Raw genomic sequence first — 12,715 nt, 5'->3', positions numbered from 1 at the left:
CCACAGGCTCACCACTCTTTGTGTGGAGAAATGTCTCCTTATCTCTGTCCGAAATGGTTTACCCTGAACCTTCAGACTTTGACCCCTTGTTCTGGACACACCCATCATCGATAACATCTTCCCTGCATCTACCCTATTTAGTCATGTTAGAATTTTATAAGTCTCTATGAGATCCCCCCTCATTCTTCTGAACTCCAGCGAGAACAATCCTAACCTAGTCAATCTCTCCTCATATGACAGTTCCGCCATCGCTGGAATCAGTCTGGTAAACCTTCGCTACACTCCCTCGAGATCAAGAACATCCTTCCTCAGAAAAGGAGACCAAAACTGCACACAATACTCCAGGTGTGGCGTCACCAATGCCCTGTACAATTGCAGCAACACATCCCTGCTTCTATACTCGAAACCTCTCGCAATGAAGGCTAACATACCATTCGCCTTCTTTACCGCCTGCTGCACCTGCATGCTTATCTTCAGCGACTGATGCACAAGGACACCCAGGTCCTGTTGCACGCTCCCCTCTCCCAATTTACAACCATTCAGGTAGAAATCTGCCTTCCTGTTTTTGCTTCCAAAGTAAATAGCCTCACACGTATCAAAATTATACTGCACCTGCCACTGATTTACCCCCTCGCCCGACCTGTCCGGATCATGCTGTAGGATCCCTGCATCCTCATCACAATTCACCCTCACACCTAACTTGGTATCATCTGCAAACTTCGAGATGTTAGATTTTGTTCCCTCATCCAAATCATTTTTTTTTAATCAAACAATTTTATTGAGGTATTTTTCGGCATTGTAAACAGTTACAGATAACAAAAAAAAAGGCAAAAATGTGCAAACATCAACTTAAAATCAATACTTCAATCAAACCATACTGCACAAGCCCGCTCCTGTCCCATAGACACTACCCGCCTATTTATTTATCCTACTCTACTCTAATCTCCCCCCTCTCCCCCCACCCCCCCCCTGTTGACGTTCACGCTCCCGCGAAGAAGTCGATGAATGGTTGCCACCTGCGGGCGAAGCCCAGTACAGATCCCCTCAAGGTGAACTTAATTTTTTCCATACCCAGAAAACTTGACATGTCCGAAAGCCATAGCTCGGTGTTCGGGGGTTTTGAGTCCACCCATGCCAGCAGTATTCGCCGCCGGGCTATTAGGGAAGCAAAGGCCAAAATATCGGCCTCTTTCTTGCCCTGGACTCCTGGGTCTTCCGAAACTCCAAAAATTGCCACCCCTGGACTCATCACCACCCTTGTTTTTAGCAACCGGGACATGATCCCCGCTAATCCCTCCCAGTACCCCCTAAGCTTAGGACATGCCCAAAACTTGTGAACATGGTTTGCTGGTCCTCCCGCGCATCAAGCGCACTTATCCTCTACCCCAAAGAATTTTCTCATCCGAGATACCGTCATGTGGGCCCGGTGAACGACCTTAAATTGAAGCAGGCCGAGCCTGGCACATATTGCGGTTGAGTTTACCCTACTCAGGGCTTCTTCCCACAGCCCGTCCTCTATCTCCCCGCCAAGCTCCTCCTCCTATTTGAGTTTCAGTTCCTCCGTCTGGGACTCTTCCCCCTTCATGAGCACCTTATAAATATCTGAGACTCTACCCTCTCCTCCTTCTCCTCTAGAGACTATTCTGTCCTGGATCCCTGTTGGCGGGAGGCGTGGGAAGGATGGGACCTGTCTGGGGACAAAGTCCCGCATCTGGAAGTACCTAAAGTCATTTCCCCTTACCAGCCCAAATTTCTCCTCCAAGCCCCTCAAACTCGCAAAGCTCCCCTCCAGGAACATATCGCCCACCTTCCTCACCCCCGCCCGCCGCCATGTTCGAAACCCTCCATCCATGTTCCCGGGGGCAAATCGATGGTTATCACATATTGGAGCCCAGACAGACGCACCCACCTCCCCTACATGCCTCCTCCACTGGCCCCATAGCCGCAGGGCTGCCCCCACTACCCGGCTGGTGGAGTACCTGGCCGGCGACAGCAGTAGGGGAGCCGTGACCAGGGCTGCCAAACTGGTGCCCCTGCACGAAGCTGCCTCCACCCGCTCCCAGATAGACCCCGTACCCACCATCCACTTCCTTATCATGGCTATGTTAGCCGCCCAGTAGTAGTTGATCAAAATCGGCAATGCCAGCCCTCCCTCGCTGCAGCTCCTTTCAAGCATCGCCTTCTTCACCTGCAGGGATTTTCCCTCCCAGACAAAGCTCATGATGATTTTGCCAGTCCTTTTGAAGAAGGACTGTGGGATAAAGATCGGGAGGCACTGGAAGATGAACAGGAATCTAGGGAGGATTGTCATCTTTACAGTCTGCACCCTCCCCACCAGTGACAGCGGGAGTGCATCCCATCTCCGAAACTCCCTCTTCATTTGTTCCACTACCCTGGTCAAATTTAACTTGTGCAACCTGCCCCAGTCTCGTGCCACCTGTATCCCCAAGTACCGGAAACTTTCCTCAACCAGCCTAAATGGCAGCTCCTTCAGTCTATTCTCCTGGCCCCTTGCCTGCACCACAAACATCTCACTCTTGGCCATATTTAATTTGTACCCTGAAAACTGGCCGAATTCCCTCAATGTTTCCAGTATATTTTCCATCCCGGCCAGTGGGTCCGACACGTACAGGAGCAGGTCATCTGCATAGAGAGAGACCCTATGTTCCATCCCCCTCCTGGTCATTCCCTTCCATCCCTTCGCAGCTCTCAACGCAATCGCCAACGGCTCTATGGCTAGTGCAAACAGCAACGGGGAGAGTGGGCAGCCCTGTCTGGTCCTGGGATGTAGTCTGAAATAATCTGACACTACCCTGTCCATCCTAACGCTAGCTTTTGGGGCCTGGTACAGTAGTCTGACCCAATTCACCAGTCCCTCCCCAAACCCAAACCATCCGAGCACCTCCCACAGATAGCCCCACTCCACCCTGTCGAAGGCCTTCTCAGCGTCCATTGCCACCACTACCTCCACCTCCTTGCCCGTCGGGGGCATCATGATCACATTAAGCAATCTTCTCAAGTTAGCTGTCAGCTGTCTGCCTTTCACAAACCCTGTCTGATTGTCCCCAATCACCTCCGGTACGCAGTCCTCAATTCTAATCGCCAGGACCTTTGCCAGGAGCTTGGCATCCCCATTGATCAGGGAGATTGGCCTGTATGACCCGCAGGATTCCGGGTCCTTGTCCCGCTTCAGTATCAGCGAGGTGGTGGCTTGTGACATCGGCGGCGGCAGGGTCCCTCTGTCTCTTGCCTCATTAAAAACCCTAGTCAAGACCGGTCCCACTAACTCCGAGAACTTCTTGTAAAACTTTACTGGGTATCCATCCGGCCATGGGGCATTCCCCGACTGTATGGCCTTTAGGCCCCCCAATACCTCCTCCACTCTAATCGGGGCCCCCAGCCCATCCACTAGTCCCCCGCCTACTTTTGGGAATGTTAGCCCGTCCAGGAACCTTTTCATCTCCTCCGGCTCTTCCGGGGGTTCTGAAGTATACAGCCTACTATAGAAGTCCCAGAATACCTTATTCAGTCCTGCCGGGTCCTCCACTCTGCTCCCCTCCCCATCAATCACTCTACTTATTTCCTTGGCCGCCTCCCTCTTCCTGAGTTGCTGCGCTAGCAATCTGCTGGCCTTCTCCCCATGCTCATACACCACTCCCCTCGCCTTCCTAAGTTGTTCCACGGCCCTACTCGTGGATAGCACCCCCAGTTCCGCCTGTAATCTCCGTCTCTCCCTGAGTAGGTCCTCCCCCGGCGACCCCGCATGCTCCTCGTCTATCCGATAAATTTCCCTAACCAATCTGTCCATTTCTGCTCTGTCCGCCCTGACCCTGTGAGCCCGAATTGAGATCAGCTCCCCCCTCACTACTGCCTTCAGCGCCTCCCACAGGGTCGCTGCTGAGACCTCCCCCGTATCGTTCACCTGCAAGTAGTTTTGCATACACTTCCGAAGTCTCTCACATATCCCCTCCTCCGACAACAATCCTACGTCTAACCTACATTGCGGGCGTTGGTAATTCGACCCCCTGACCTGCAGGTCCACCCAGTGTGGGGCATGGTCCGAGATAGTATTCCGTATTCTTTACCTCCCCTACACAGTCCCTGCTCAAGATAAAGAAATTAATCCTAGAGTATACTTTATGAACATGTGAGTAAAACGAGTAGCCCCTTCCCGTTGGCTGTCTGGCTCTCCATGGGCCCACTGCCCCCATTTGCTCCATGAACCCTTTCAGCTCCCTTGCCATTGCTGAGAGTCTGCCCGTTCCGGGACACGACCGGTCCAGCCCCGGGTCAATGACCGTATTAAAGTCCCCCCCTCATTATCAACCTACGTAAGTCTAGGTCCGGGATCTTCCCCAGCACGCTTTTGATAAAGTCCACGTCGTCCCAGTTCGGAGCATATATGTTCACCAGCATCACTCTTCTCCCCTCCAGTTTGCCCCTTACCATCATGAATCTGTCCCCCCTTGTCTGCGACTACGCCTTCCGCCTCAAATTGAACCCACTTATTGATCATAATTGCTACCCCCCTGGACTTAGAATCCAAGTCCGAGTGGAAGACCTGGCGAATCCAGCCCTTCCTTAGCCTAGTCTGGTCAGACACTTTCAGATGTGTCTCCTGCAACATAATTACGTCTGCCTTCAGTGCCCGCAAATGCGCGAACACACGTGCCCTTTTAACTGGCCCATTTAGTCCCCTGACATTCCAGGTGATCAGCCTGGTTGGAGGGCACAACCCCCCCCCCCCCCCCCCACCACCACCCCCCACGCCGGTCAGCCATAACCTTTCACGGGCCCGCCATTCTTGGCTCGCCTCTTGGCCGCCTCCACCCCCGACCTCCTTTCCATTACCTACTTCAGATCCCCCCCACGTCAGCAGAATAACACCCCCCTCCCCCCCCCCAGCAACATCCCCTGGTAACCCCACCCCTGCCATCCATTGGCTGTATTCTCCCTCCTCCACCTGACTCCCTTGACTAGTCAATCTGCTAGCCCGGTGACTCATCCCTCCGGCGCCCACTTGTCCCATTCCCATTGTTTCCCCGACCTCATCCCCACTCCCCAGCACACCATCCCCCCCTCCAACCCACTGGAGCAATCTCACTAACACAGGAAGGTCAAACAAAATGTAAACCTCAAACAGCCCCGCGAGGCTGCTCCGGATACAATACAGTTCCGGCCGCGTACACAGAAAAGCGTTAACCCACGTCCCTTTCCGAGCATTACTAAAATAACCTTGCAATACCCCAGTACCTAAACAACACCCACCCGAAACAAACAAAACAAACCATAAACATAAATAAAACGAAAGCCCCCAACCCACGTCTTTAACCCCCATTGCTGACCAGCCCCCACTTTGTTGCAATACCGGCTCCAGTGCACTCAACAGCCCACCAAAAGCACCCACCACAGCAGAAAGACCAAGAAAAAGAAAATAAAAGCAACAAAAACAGGAAAAAGACCATACGAGAGGGGGGGGGAAATCCCCCCCCCCCCCCACCCCCAGGCAAAAACTGCCCACAAAAAAAAATACCCCACATGGCACCTTTAAAACAGTAAACAGTCAACCAACAGTCCAGGCACAGTCGGCGTCCCTTCAAACGGTAGTTCTCGGGCCCTAGCTTGCGTCCGTGGGACCAGATGATCCCTCGCAAAGTCCACCGCTTCTTCGGGCTCGGAGAAGTAATGGTGTTGATCCTGATGTGTAACCCAAAGACAGGCCGGGAAGAGCAGACCAAACTTCACATGCTTCTTGAACAACACCTCCTTAACTTGTTTAAAGGCTGCTCGCCGCCTAGCCACCTCCTGGCTTAGGTCCTGGTAGATGCGAAGAACACTGTTATTCCACGTGCTGCTCTTGGTGCTCTTTGCCCACCACAGCACCCGCTCCTTTTCCACAAACCTGTGGAACCTAATCACCATCGGACGGGGGGGCTGGGGGGGGGGCTCCGGATGCACCTGTCTCGCCTGCACTCTGTGTGCCCCCTCCAGCTCTGGCGGTCGCGGAAAGGCTTCAGCCCCCAGCAGCTGCATCAACAGGTCCGCCACAAATGCTGTGGCATCAGCTCCCTCCGCCCCCTCCGGGAGGCCGATGATCCTCAGATTTTGTCTTAATAAAGCTCATAGTCTCAAAGTTGGAGAAGATGCTTTATTGTGAATTTGTTCTGTCTTCAGAGCTTAACTTACAGCTACCTCAAATGCTGCCTGCCTGTCTGTCTGTCCTGCTGCCAAGTCCCCTTTCCGTGAAGTGTGTCCTCACTTCCTGTCCCTCTGTATTTATAGCTCTCCCATGCTCCCTCTAGTGCTTGCTCAGTTGTATTGCATCTACACTGATACACAATCACCACATCCCCCCTTTTTTCTTTACATATTTTCTTACATCGTTAAAGAAAATTGTACAAAACAGTTAGATTACTTACGAAATGTGTATCTATACAAGTGATGGTGCTATTGCATATTTTACAAAGCCAATTTATATTTATGAGTCCAATCGTAATAAAAACATTTATGAGTCCAAATTCAATGAATTTGTTCATTGAGTTTTTTTATTTTTCGTTGTTGATGTGGTGATATTGATATTGCAGCTCCGTTGTGAATGTTGTCGGTGTTCTTGTTATTTTAAGTAACCAATACGTCATCCCGAGGTGTTTGCATAGTCGAACCACTGATGCTGACTGACATGGACTTTTTTCTGTGCTTGTGGTATCGATTTAGTATGTCATCTGCCTTGAAAGCTGGTGTGCTTGCTTGTTCTGGAGCAGATGTGAGTTTGTGCGATTCGTTGTCATCCCATGGCATGTTTGTAGTCTTATCATTGTTTTGCAGTATGCTGTGGCATTGTCCTTCATGTGCAGAGTTGTACCATTTTGTACAAGTCGTTGTTTCATTGCTGTTTTTTCTGTCATTCCTGTCTTTGTTGTTTTCATTGTCGTTCTTGTTGCTGTTTTTGTCGTTTCTGTCTTTGTTGTTGTCGCTATCTTTGTTATGCTTCTTGGTGGTTTTGTTGTTCTTCTTGTAGTTTTTGTCATTGTGCTTGTAGTTTTTGTTGTTGCTGTTGTTGTTCTTGTTTCTGCAGTGGTTCTTGCGATTTTTTTTGTTCTTATCGCGCTTCATGTCGCTTTCGTTCTTGCTGTTGTTGTTCTCGTTTCTGCTGTGCTTCTTGTGGCTTTTGTTTTTCTTGTTATGCTCAATGAGTGTCCCGTGTGGATAACTTGAGTCATTGTCACAGTTATTGGTGCGAGTGTCCTTTGTGGTGTCTGTTACATGGAACGTTTCGTCTAGAGAATGGTGAGAATGATCTGATGTTGCATTGATGCTGGTGACATGAGTCATTTGTGGTGGATTGCTTCCTCTTCCTTGCTTCCTTGGTGCTCCTCTTCTGGAGTAATTTGTGGTGGATTTAATTCATCTCCTTTGCTTTCTTGGTGCTCATCTTCTGGAGTCAAGTTCTTCACAATTTCATTTTCTTGTTGGTCTTGGTGCTTCTCTTCTGGAGTCAAAATCGTCATGGTTTCTATTGACGTGGTCTCTCTGGACTCTTGGTGCTCCTCTTCTGGAGTCAAAATCTGCATGGTTTCTATTGGCGTGGTCCCTCTGGACTCTTGGGTGGCCCTACTCTGTGCTTCTGTACAGACGAGCTGAGAACTGTCAGTCTCGCTGTGATCCTGCACCTCCTGTATGTCGAGTGTGATCACCTTGTCACCGTTTTCGCATGCAGTGGGTAGATTTACATTGTCTTCTTCTTGATTATGTGAGCTTGGTAGACTTTCATTGTCTGTTTGCGGTTGCTCAGATACGGTGGGTTGACCTTCATGGTCTTGTTCATGCATGGTGTTCGCTAGGGAGTGTTTGCTTGCTTCCATTTGGAGTCTTGCAAAGAACTGTCTGTGGAGGCTCGCGTCACTCTCTTTGTGGAGACTTTCATCACTCTCACTGTGGAGCCTGTCATCGCTCTCTCTGTGGAGTCTTTCTGTGTTCTATGTGTGGCGTCGTCTTCGTCTTGGGTATTGCTGTCATCCAATGTATCGACGATCTGCCATGGCACCATGGTGTTGGATTCAGCAACCACGAGTAGATTCGTGTTGAGCTTTGCGATCATGTCGCTGATGCTGTGATCAGCATATCCGAATAACTCAGCCATGTCTGAGTAGTATTGTTCGAAAAACAAATCATCTTTTTTTTACTTCGGATTTGGTATCGTTGTCTTCATCATTTCTTGTATATCCGAATAACTCAGCCATGTCTGAGTAGTATTGTTCGAAAAACAAATCATCTTTTTCAGTTTCGGATTTTTTTTTTGTTCTCTTCACTTTGGGTGGTGCAGACTGCTTTTTCCAGGGTGTTGTGAGAGTTATTTTCAACTGCTGGTTTAAGTTCAGGCGTTTTTCTGTGTTCTGAGGCAAGAAAATTTGGTTTTACAGCTTTAAGTATCTTGTTTTCAATTTTCGGGCATTTCCCTTTTAAGTGGGCGTGGTCCGGATCCTCAGACGTCATGCGTAGGAATCGATTGCGCATGCGCAAATTGGCCTTCCTTTACTGTGCGGTTTTGTGTCCACTGCGCATGCGCAAGCATAACGATCCGCGACCAAAACCTTTTTAGACTGCGCATCCACAGCGTGCACATGCGCATAACGATCAGCAACAAGAACTTTTTTAAACTGCGCATGCGCAGAATGCAAAACGGGTGATTGTAACTGCGCCTGCGCGGCTTCTGTTTCCTGCGCATGCGCAGATGCAGATTTTCGTTCTTTGTCGCCCCGAGACTGTAAAATGTGCTCCAACGCCATTTTACAGCGGATTTCAGCGTTTCTTTTTGAAAAGTGTAAGTTACCTTCTCCTTTCGATCTGGACTGGATTTCAGCATTTTGTCTTTGTGAAAAATTCAAGTTACTTCTTCCTTTTGATCTCAACTGGATTTCAGCGTTTTGTCTATGTGAGAAGTTCAAGTTACTGTTTCCTTTTGATCTGAACTGGACCTCAGCGTTTTGTCTCTTTGAAAAATTCAAGTTACTGTTTCCTTTTGATCTGTACTTTTCACTCGCGATTTCTAGACTGAACCCTTTCTGCTCTGATAGTGATTATCTGAGTTTTGCATCACTCAGTCTCTGTGCAGTTTGGCCTCTGAGCATACAGTGCTGTTCAAATTTCATACAGTACTCTTCAAATTTTTTTAGTATTATTTGTAAGTTGTTGCAGTCTTCAGCTTTTGAGTATTTAAATCCATTATATACTTTTCTAGCTTCATGTCCTGCGATGAGCAGTGCTATTTTCATTTCGCCTGAGGCTGCTGCTAAATCATTAGCTACGATATATATATCGAACACTTGTTTAAATCTTTTCCAGACATTACTTTCATTACCGGTTAGGTCCAGCTGAGGTGGGGTTCCAGCCCACTTCATCGAATAAGCGAGGTCTTCCCAAGTCCAATGCCCGGTAGGAGTTTTTCTTGCCATTTTGGCCTTTCTGTGTCTGCAGCTGAGTTGTCTTGTCTGAAGTCACTCCTGGTAACCATGTGTTGTTCCTTGTGTCTTAATAAAGCTCGTAGTCTCAAAGTTGGAGAAGATGTTTTATTGTGAATTTGTTCTGTCTTCAGAGCTTAACTTACAGCTACCTCAAATGCTGCCTGCCTGTCTGTCTGTCTGTCTGTCCTGCTGCCAAGTCCCCCTTCTGTGAAGTGTGTCCTCACTTCCTGTCCCTCTGTATTTATAGCTCTCCCGTGCTCCCTCTAACGCTTGCTCAGTTGTATTGCATCTACACTGATACACAATCACCACAGCTGTGGCATCAGCTCCCTCCGCCCCCTCTGGGAGGCCGATGATCTTCAGATTTTGTCTGCGGGCTCTATTTTCCAGCTCCTCTACTCTGTCCAGCAGTCCTCTCTGCCTCTCCTTCAACCCGTCGATTTCTGGTGCCGCACTCGTCTGCGCATCCGCTTGCTCCTCCACAGCCTCTCCCAGCTCCTTAACTTTTTCATCCTGGGCATCCAGCCTCTTGTTCAGCTGATCCACTGCCTCTGAAGTGGGTCCAAGTTATCCTGCTTCAATGACTCAAAGCTGCTTTTAATAACCTGCAGCATGTTTTCCAGCGCTTGCTGGTTTGCTGGATCCGAGGTCCGCAGGTCCGCCTTGGGTCCCGGGTCACCTTCCCCTGCACCTTGTCTTTGTCCCTTCCTCTCCCGTTTTTGCTGCTTCCTGCTCTCCCGCAGTTCCATGCAGCGCTGCCCGCTCCCCCACACCTCTGTGGCCGTCCTTTCACCGCTCCACAGTCCCGCAATACCGGGGAACCAGGTCCTTAAGTCCCGCCGGAGTGAGAGCCCCCGAATGTGCGGCTCACTCACTCATTGCCGCAACCGGAAGTCCCCTCATCCAAATCATTAACATGTATTGTAAATAGCTGGGGTCCCAGCACGATCCCTGTGGTACCCACTAGTTACTGCCTGCCAATTTGAAAAGGACCCATTAATTCCTACTCTTTGTTTCTTCTCTGCCAACCAATTTTCTATCCACCTCAATATCTTTCACCAATCCCATGAGCATTAATTTTGCATAAGAATCTCTTCTGCGGAACTTTGTCAAACGCCTTCTGAAAGTCCAAATATACCACATCGACTGGCTTCCCCTTGTCTGTACTGGTTACATCTTCAAAGAATTCCAAAAGATTTGTCAAGCATGATTTTCCCTTCCTAAATCCATACTGACTCTGACTGACCCTGCCACTGCTTTCTAAATGTTCCGCTATAAAGTCCTTGATAATGGATTCAAGCATTTTCCCCACTACCGATGTTGGGCTTACTGATCTATAATTCCTTGCTTTCTCTCTACCTCCCTTTTTGAATATCGGAATGAGCTACCCTCCAATCTGCAGGGACAGTACCAGAGTCTATAGAATCCAGAAAGATGACCACCAATGCATCCACTATTTCCAGAACCACCTCCTTAAGCACTCTGGGATGCAGAATCTCAGGCCCTGGGGATTAGCCGCCTTCAATCCCATCAATTTTCCCAGCACCATTTCTCTACTAATTTTGATCACCCTCATTTCTTCCCTCTCACTAAACCTTTCATCTCCAACATTTCTGGTATCTGATTTGGTTCCTCTTTTGTGAAGACAGAACCAAAGTATATATTCAAATGCTCAGCCATTTCTTTGTCCCTTATTATGCATTCCCCTGTTTCCGTCTGTAGGGGGTCTACATTTCTACATTTATGTTCCCTGCAAGCTTCCTTTCGAACTATACTTTCTCCTTCTTAATCAATCCCTTCGTCCTACTTTGCTGAATTCTAAACTGCTCCCAATCCTCAGACCTATTATTTTTCTTGGCCAATTTCTATGCTTCTTCCTTGTATTGGATACTATTTCTAATTTCCTTAGTAAGCCATGGATTGGCCCTCTTACCCCCTTTGCCTTTGTGCCAGAAACAAATGAACAGTTGCTGTAGTTTCCCATGTGTTCTTTCAATGTTTGCCATTGTCTATCCCCTGTCATTCCTTTAAGTAACTCTCCCCAATCCATCAAGCCAACTCACACCTCATTACTTCACAGTTCCCTTTATTGAGATTCAGCACACTAGTCTCCGAATCAACTACTTAATTCTCCATCTTGATAAAAAAATTCGATCATGTTATGGTCGCCTATCTCCAAGGGGTCTTGTACAGCCAGATTGGCAATGACTCCCTTCTCATTGCACAGTACCCAGTCTAAGATGGCCTGCTCTCTAATTGATTCCTCCACATATTGGTCATGAAAACCATCCTGTATACATTCCAGGAATTCCTCCTCTACAGCATTGTGGCTAATTTAATTTGCTCAATTTATGTGAAGATTAAAATCACCCATGATCACCAATATTCCCTTATCATATGCATCTCTAATTTCTTATTTAATGCCATTCCCAATCTCACCACTGCAGTTTGGGGGTCTATATATGACACCCACTAATGTTTTTTGTCCCTTGGTATTTCTCAACTCTACCCATACAGATTCCACATTGTCAGAGCTAATATCGTTTCTCACTACTGTGTTAATTTCCTCTTTAACCAGCAGTGCCACACCACCACCTTTTCTTTCATGCCTGTCCTTCCGAAATACTGAAAACCCTGGGACATTCAGTTCCCATCCCTGTTCACCCTGCAGCTATGTCTCCGTAATCCCAATTATATCATACCCATTTATATCTATCTGTGAGATTAGTTCCTCCACTTTATTGCAAATGCTCCGTGCATTTAGGTACAGAGCCTTTAAGTTTGCCTTTTTCACAATGTTTGTCTTGCTCCCAATATTTTTCCCAATTGTCCTGTTAGAATGTTGCCCTTGGTTTCTCCACCTATCACTTTTCTTCTTCACTTTTCTACCTTTTGCTTTTGTCCTTGCTTCCTCTTTCTGACTCCTTGCATTGGTTCCCATCCCCCTGGCATATTAGTTTAAACCCTGCCCTCACTATTATCCTATTACCCTCACTATCAGCTCTCACTTCCAATAATTTGTGTTGCAAAAATAATTCATGCTGAAAGGTGTGGGATAAAGGCTAACTAAGAGGTAGGGTGGAAATTTGAGCGAAAGTATGGTGCTCTTTCCAAAGGCCGGTGCAGACTCAATGGGCTAATGGCCTCCTGCTGCACTGTAAATTCTATGATAAGAGAACACCTGATGAGATATCCTGCTCCAGAATTTCTGGGCCACTGGTAATAGCTGCCTGGAGTAGATCATAAGGTAAGAA

This window comes from Scyliorhinus canicula, chromosome 7, assembly GCF_902713615.1.
Source record: "Scyliorhinus canicula chromosome 7, sScyCan1.1, whole genome shotgun sequence".
Classification (NCBI taxonomy): domain Eukaryota; kingdom Metazoa; phylum Chordata; class Chondrichthyes; order Carcharhiniformes; family Scyliorhinidae; genus Scyliorhinus; species Scyliorhinus canicula.
The sequence above is the reverse complement of the archived record's forward strand: the minus strand, read 5'-3'. Positions refer to the sequence as shown.